Source organism: Podarcis erhardii, assembly GCF_964252035.2.
Source record: "Podarcis erhardii genome assembly, chromosome: 1".
Taxonomy (NCBI): domain Eukaryota; kingdom Metazoa; phylum Chordata; class Lepidosauria; order Squamata; family Lacertidae; genus Podarcis; species Podarcis erhardii.
Genome location: NC_138497.1, coordinates 48,692,625 through 48,699,327, shown reverse-complemented (window position 1 = coordinate 48,699,327; position 6,703 = coordinate 48,692,625). Strand labels below are relative to the sequence as shown.

At 41.1% G+C, this 6,703-nt stretch overlaps 1 long non-coding RNA gene across 3 annotated transcripts in view; it reads left to right on the top strand.

Moving 5' to 3' along the window:
• Positions 1–1,422, top strand: part of LOC309345805 — a 35,697-nt gene extending 34,275 nt beyond the window's left edge. For all 3 annotated transcript variants that reach the window (XR_014158367.1, XR_014158368.1, XR_014158369.1), the window contains one exon: positions 139–1,422. This is a non-coding gene — a long non-coding RNA (uncharacterized lncRNA). The remainder of the gene's footprint in view (positions 1–138) is intronic.
• The last annotated feature ends 5,281 nt before the right edge of the window (positions 1,423–6,703 follow it).

Sequence of the window (6,703 nt, the reverse complement as noted above, 5' to 3'; positions counted from 1 at the left end):
ACTCATGATTTCATATTTGAGTAACAACGTGAACTTTGATTTCTGAGTTCAATGCTAAGCCACTAATCCATGCTGGCAGTAATACCTCTTTCTAACCAATCTCTAAAGGGTGCTTTTTTCTTTTCTCGTGCGTTTCAGTCCGTTTGTTGGAAACTTATTGGTTGCAGTCCCAGGATCTGCTGGTTCAGCTCTTCCAACACGTCATTCCATCAGGACACCTAGTGACCTGTTTAATCTCCAGCTCTTCGCTTCTGACTTCTTCTTGTAAATGATTTATCAGCTGGCGTGGATCCCTGTTTGCTTAAGGAGGCGTGTAGTGACCTCTAGCATGGCCTGTGTACAAAGATGCAAACAGCATCTTTGATTGTGAACTTTTATACAACAAGCAGAAGGCCACCTCATGGTAAGGGCTAGAAGTGAAAGCGGACCTCTATGTGGAGCCTCAAGTGGTATTAGCACTATAAACAGGGAGTTGTTGTACAACACTAGTCTCTGGAATGACTAGTTCATCATTGATAACATCTCAAATGCACCAAGAAAGAAATAACCAGGAATGGCAGGAGCAGGGGGCTGCAATGGAGAGGACAATCTTTGAACAAAATTGACCTGCACATGTATCACATATTTAAATGCAGTCTACACCAGGTCAGATTTTAGAAATGTTGATCAGAAAAAGACAGGTTTTAACAACTGGCTCTGCATTAGGTGGGCAGCAAGAGTCACAACTCACCCACAACTGGGATCATGGAGAGGGGGGCGAAAGGAGAATAAAAATAATTTTATCAGTAACTGAAAAATAGAGAGGAGATTGTTTGACTGGGGAAATTAGGATATTTATCATCACCATGTGGCAGAGAGATGGCCAGAACTCTGCAGCGACTCAAATTCTTTAATGTATTAAAAAGCAATTACAGTAACTTAAAAAGCAATATAGTTATACAAATTAAAACACTAAAATGGACAATAAATTAAAACTACTATAATTGAAACTATAGTAGTTTCAGAACAGAACAGCTGTGTTAAGTTAAATAATAATAATAATCTGGTGCCCAAATGAATTCACAGAAAATGCCTCCTGGATTTGCTTGGGAAGGGAATTCCAAAGTTGTGGAACCCACCAAAAAACCTCCTGGAGAAAGGCATATTATTATCTCAAGGGCAGGCACTTAAATGGGAATACCTTATAACATGCTAATGATGTCCCTTATGACTGTTTGGCCCCATAACACTATAAGGGCAAAAAGGAGCTCTGGTGTATGTATGTATGTATGTATGTATGTATGTATGTATGTATGTATGAATGAATAATAAATACCGGTAAATAAATGATTAAAAATACATTAAAACATCAGTCATTAAAAGCTTCCCTAAACAGGGCTGCCTATAGATGTCTTCTAAATGTCATACTGTATAGTTGTTTATTTCCTTATATTTATATATTGTTTATTTGTTTATCTGAAGGGAGGACATTCCACAGGGCAGGTGCCACTACCGAGAAGGCCCTCTGCCTGGTTCCCTGTAACTTCTTCTCACAATGAGGGAACTGCCAGAAGGCCCTCAGAGCTGGACCTCAGAGTCCGGGCAGAACAATGGGGGTGCAGATGCTCCTTCAAGTATACATAGCCAAGATGGAAGGCAGATTTGGAAGTAGTCATCATAGAAGAGGTCGCTGAGGGTCTGAGAAGGACAGAGAGGGAGAAGAGAATGTGAGGAGAGCAGTTATTTGCTAGAGTGAGGTAATTTATATGTAGTGATTCTGAATGGGTGGAACCAGGCAGATGTGTCAAATTCCCCAAGGTAGACTACTTAACCCAATTATCTTCATTTTATAAATGTCTACATACACATTCTAATTGGGTACTATCATTTAGAAATCTTGACTGCTATTCTGATTTTGCTGTGGCGCTGTAATGAAAACACAAGCATTTCTTAGGCAAGGCCCCTTAAGATTTGATCAGCAGTGGGGCAGAACGCTGACACAGAAAGTTTAAACCAGGAGTAGCCAACATTATGTCCTCCAAATGTTGTTGGACTACAACTCCCATCAGCTTCCCTTCCAAATTTGTGGATTAAATGAACATCAGGAGGGCTTCATGTTGGCTACCCCTGGTTTAAGCTATGGGCTTGGCTATTTTGTTCTCTAAACCCAGCTGTACTCAGCTCATCCCAGGCTATCAAAAGGGAATCCTAAGAGCTGCTTAACACATTTTGAAATGATAATATCAAATAGGCTTACCTTGTCTAATCAGTTTCACATGATTACTCTTTCTTTCCTTGATTTCAACATCACAGAAAGAGAGAGGGAGGCTTGCAAATTTAGCTTATGTGGTGTGGCATATACGGGTTGGATGAGGGCACACCCGAAAGAAATATTTGTCACATTAAATTGATGAGGTCAAGCAGTCTCCTCCAATCTCCAAGGACCCTCAGTTCTATAACCATGTTTCCTGGGACGAATGGGGTGTTGAAGTCCAAAATCTGTACCGTTTAATCTATACTGTTTTATTTTTATTTAGAACTCTTTTACTTGTGTTTATTGTATATTGTTGTAATCTACCCTGGGACTTTGTGGTGAGAGACAAGTAATAAATTTATACACACACACACACGCACTTAGAGAATGCCAGGTTAGTGTAAGATTATTGTTATTGTTGTTGACTTATATTGATTTATTGGTTTGTTTGTGGCTTATATAGGATATTTTGCTTTTTTAATGTTTGATGTTTTGTTGTTTTTAAATGTGTTGTAAGCCGCCTAGAGTAGCTGGGGAAACCCAGCTAGACGGGCGGGATATAAATTAAAAAATTATTATTACAGTATTATTATGAGGAATAACAATATTGGGGTAAGTTTATTGCAATGTCTGGATGGCCTTGACTAAAAGTAACCCAGTTGAACTCTGTTCTGCAGACAACTTTCTGGCCTCTTTCTTGCATACTAGAATTAGGGGTACTTCCATACCTAATGTAGCAGTGCTTTAATGTAGCTGCAAAGCCAAGGATGGGATTACTAGATCAACAGATTATATACATTCCACATCTTCGTAACTTCTGGTTTACCAGCATGGCCATAAACATAGGAAGGAACCCAGTCTGAAAAGCAGGGCACCTTGAGTTCCTTATAAGAAGGGCAGGACTTAAATGTGGTTAGTGTGTTATGTCGATAATAGAAAAGTTTAGAGAATCCCATTGCTCCTGCCATCAGAGATCATTATGAAACTCTAACATTGAGATGGGTTGCCATAGCACAGGATTTACCTTGCCTGGGCCGGTTCACTCCAGCGGAGATCCCTCAGAGGGCCGGATTGCTCTCATGTGTGCACGCCCGTGATTTCTGGCGCCGCGGAAGTGAGTCCCCGTGCCGCGCTGGCTTAGCGCAGTCCGCGGGGACTCGCCAAGCGGGTGGCTCAGTTTGGGGGCAGCTCATGGGCCGGTTAAACGACCCTGTGGGACGCTTGTGGCCCATGGGCTTTAGGTTGCCTACCCCTGCCATAGCATATACAGTATGTAAGTTTTCAGTTTTTCCCTGCGTTTCTAGCCTAAAGGGAAAGCTGTTTTAATATAGGGTTTCCTTCATTTATATTAATGTGATTTAATTTCAGCAGAAATCACTGCTTTTATGAAAGAGGAAGATTTTACTGATATTATCGTTTACATATACAGTGGTACCTCGGGTTACATACACTTCAGGTTACATACGCTTCAGGTTACAGACTCTGCTAACCCAGAAGTATTACCTCGGGTTAAGAACTTTGCTTCAGGATGAGAACAGAAATTGTGCTCCGGTGGTACGGCAGCATCAGGAGGCCCCATTAGCCAAAGTGGTGCTTCAGGTTAAGAACAGTTTCAGGTTAAGTATGGACCTCCGGAACGAATTAAGTACTTAACCCGAGGTACCAATGTACCGTGGTAGACTTGGCTTCCTATTCTGCATTGTTATAATAAAATATGCAAATCAGTTTCCCTGCAGCATCGGCTTATAAACCAAAGATACATATAAACAAACAAACATGCATTGAGGTAAGGGAAGCCAGTCTTGTAAAGTACAAACAGCAAATTCATTCATGCTTAGAGTTAAGTTGCTTCAAGCAGTTTGCTGCCTTACTCTAAGAAGCAAGCAAGCCCGTTACCTGTTGTAGCAAATCTTCAACAGGAGACTTAAAAGAGAAGACCTGTTTGGAAAGCAAGGATAAATATCAAGCCAAATGACTGAACAAGACGATTTGAAGGACTTGGGACTGGGCAGAAATACAATTCAGCCAGGACAGATTCGAGTAATTCAAGACATGGCTTGCGGGGTCAGGACAAGGTGAGGCAAGAATTGTATTATGAGTCAACCACAGCAGGAAAAGAGGGAGAGCTCCTGAGAAATTGTCAAAGCTCATAGAATCATAGAATCATAGAGTTGGAAGAGACCACAAGGGCCATCGAGTCCAACCCCCTGCCAAGCAGGAAACACCATCAGAGCACTCCTGACATATGGTTGTCAAGCCTCATTGCTGTGGGATATCCCCCAGTGGTTTAAACTTATGACCAAATACACAGAGAGCTTCCTCGACAGAACGTTCTAGGGAGTAGCTGGGCCACAGATAGGAAGCTGAGCACAATCAAGAGGATGCCATACTGAAGAAAGCAACAAGTCCCAGCCACCCTAACATCACACATGCAGAGCTGGATTAATAAACTTGTTTCTAGTACTCTAGCAAATCCTTTATGACCTAGAACAAACCATCAGACAACAACCTTACACTAAGCTATGAGGAGTGAAGGTGTGGCAATTTCACCACTGCAGTTCCCACCACTGATTTTCAGATAAGCAACAGCCTTAATTACATTCAAATAGAAAAGCTTTTCTGAGCATCAGAGAGGCAAGACTCTGCCCCAGATCCCAACAGTGTTGTGTGAAGTGCTTTAGTTTGGGAACTGCATTTACATAATTAACGCCATGTCTAATTTAGGTCCAAGACCAGTCAAACTACAACATTATATATGCCTTTCTCACAGTGCGTTACTTGGAAGGGAGCTCTACTGAACTCAACAGGACTTGGGTCAAAGTACGTTTGCTAGAATCCTATACTTGGAAGCAAGCCCCATTGAACTTGGTTACTGATGAACTTTGGAGTCAACACAAACAGAACCAGGCTGTATGTGCACATGTACAAATATATAGTGCAGCAGTCCAGCCAAAGTTAAACATGTGGCTAATTCTCCTATTGCCATCCATGGGACCTGACTTTGGGTCATTTTTTAAAACGCTTGTAACAGAACTGGTGAACTTTACAGCCTGCATGCTATTTTTAAAGAGTTATAGCAATAGTGATCAGCCAGCTGCAGCATGAACGCCATCTAGTGACTGAAATGTGCCTTTAGATTTCACCCAAACAAAATTGATTTTCACTCAGGCCTTTCATATTAATGGTTTATTTGCCGGTTACTCCCAAAACAGCTTTCTATAAAAACCATCCATTACTTCTTGCATTTTTACCTCCTCTCTAAATTTTATATATACAAGAGATTCCAGGATTCTAGGTGCTTGATATATATCTGAAACCTAAACGCAACTCTGGATTTATGTACCTAAATCTGGGCCAAAAGAAAGAATTGCCTAGAAAAAAAATCAAGAGCATCCCCTAGTGGTGTAAATTGTTCAGCACAGCTTCTCCTCAGTGCAAACCTCCCACTCCTAGGTGGAAAATCAGCCTTATTGCTGTTTTTAACAAAATAAGCTGTCAGCTTTGGTAATTAAAATCCACACAATTGCTTTACTGAAAAGAAGTGCAAAGCCTGCACAGATTTGCAAAGCAAGTATTTGAACTAAAAGTTGTAGAAGTTTGAGAAAGATGTGCGTATCATAGGTATGTTGAAAAAAGCCTCAACTCAAGAAAGTTTTCCAAAGGGAGAATTAATGTTAAATCTTCAGTGTTCAATATCCTGGTTATATTTGCATGATCAGAAGAAAGCCACCTTTTAAATTCATAATCCTACAGTACAGCAGGTTCTAGGTTCTAAAAAAGCAATTGACTCAACATATTTCCAATCTGATTTGCAAAAGGGACTAAGTGTGATTTGAAAAAAATTAGCCACCCTGTTAGATACATCAAGCATTTTATGCTTCTCTGGAGGGGAAGACACTGCGCAAAATTCAGATACCTTCTCTCTGGCAGTGACATCAACAACAGATGGACTACATCCTATCCATCCCGGATTACTGGCTGGTGCTGATGGAAGATAAGAGTTCAGCGACTTCTAAAGCAGAGCATTCCAAACTTTTCATGTTGGTGACACTTTTTATACAGACATCATTTCACAACACAGCAATTCCGTTTTAACCAGAAATTAAACTAACCCCTTTCCAACCCCAGGAGAACACCCCAAAACACTGCAGCTGACATACTAATGTGTGGTGGGCCCAGGCCTTATCCACAAATTGAGTGATATAGTGGTACCTCGGGTTACAGACGCTTCAGGTTACAGACTCCACTAACCCAGAAATAGTACCTCGGGTTAAGAACTTTGTTTCAGGATGAGAACAGAAATCACGCAGCGGTGGCACAGCAGCAGCAGGAGGCCCCATTAGCTAAAGTGGTGCTTCAGGTTAAGAACAGTTTCAGGTTAAGAACAGATCTCCAGAACGAATTCAGTTCTTAACCCGAGGTACCACTGTATATGAAGGAGCACACATTTGTGTATGTAGACGAGCCATA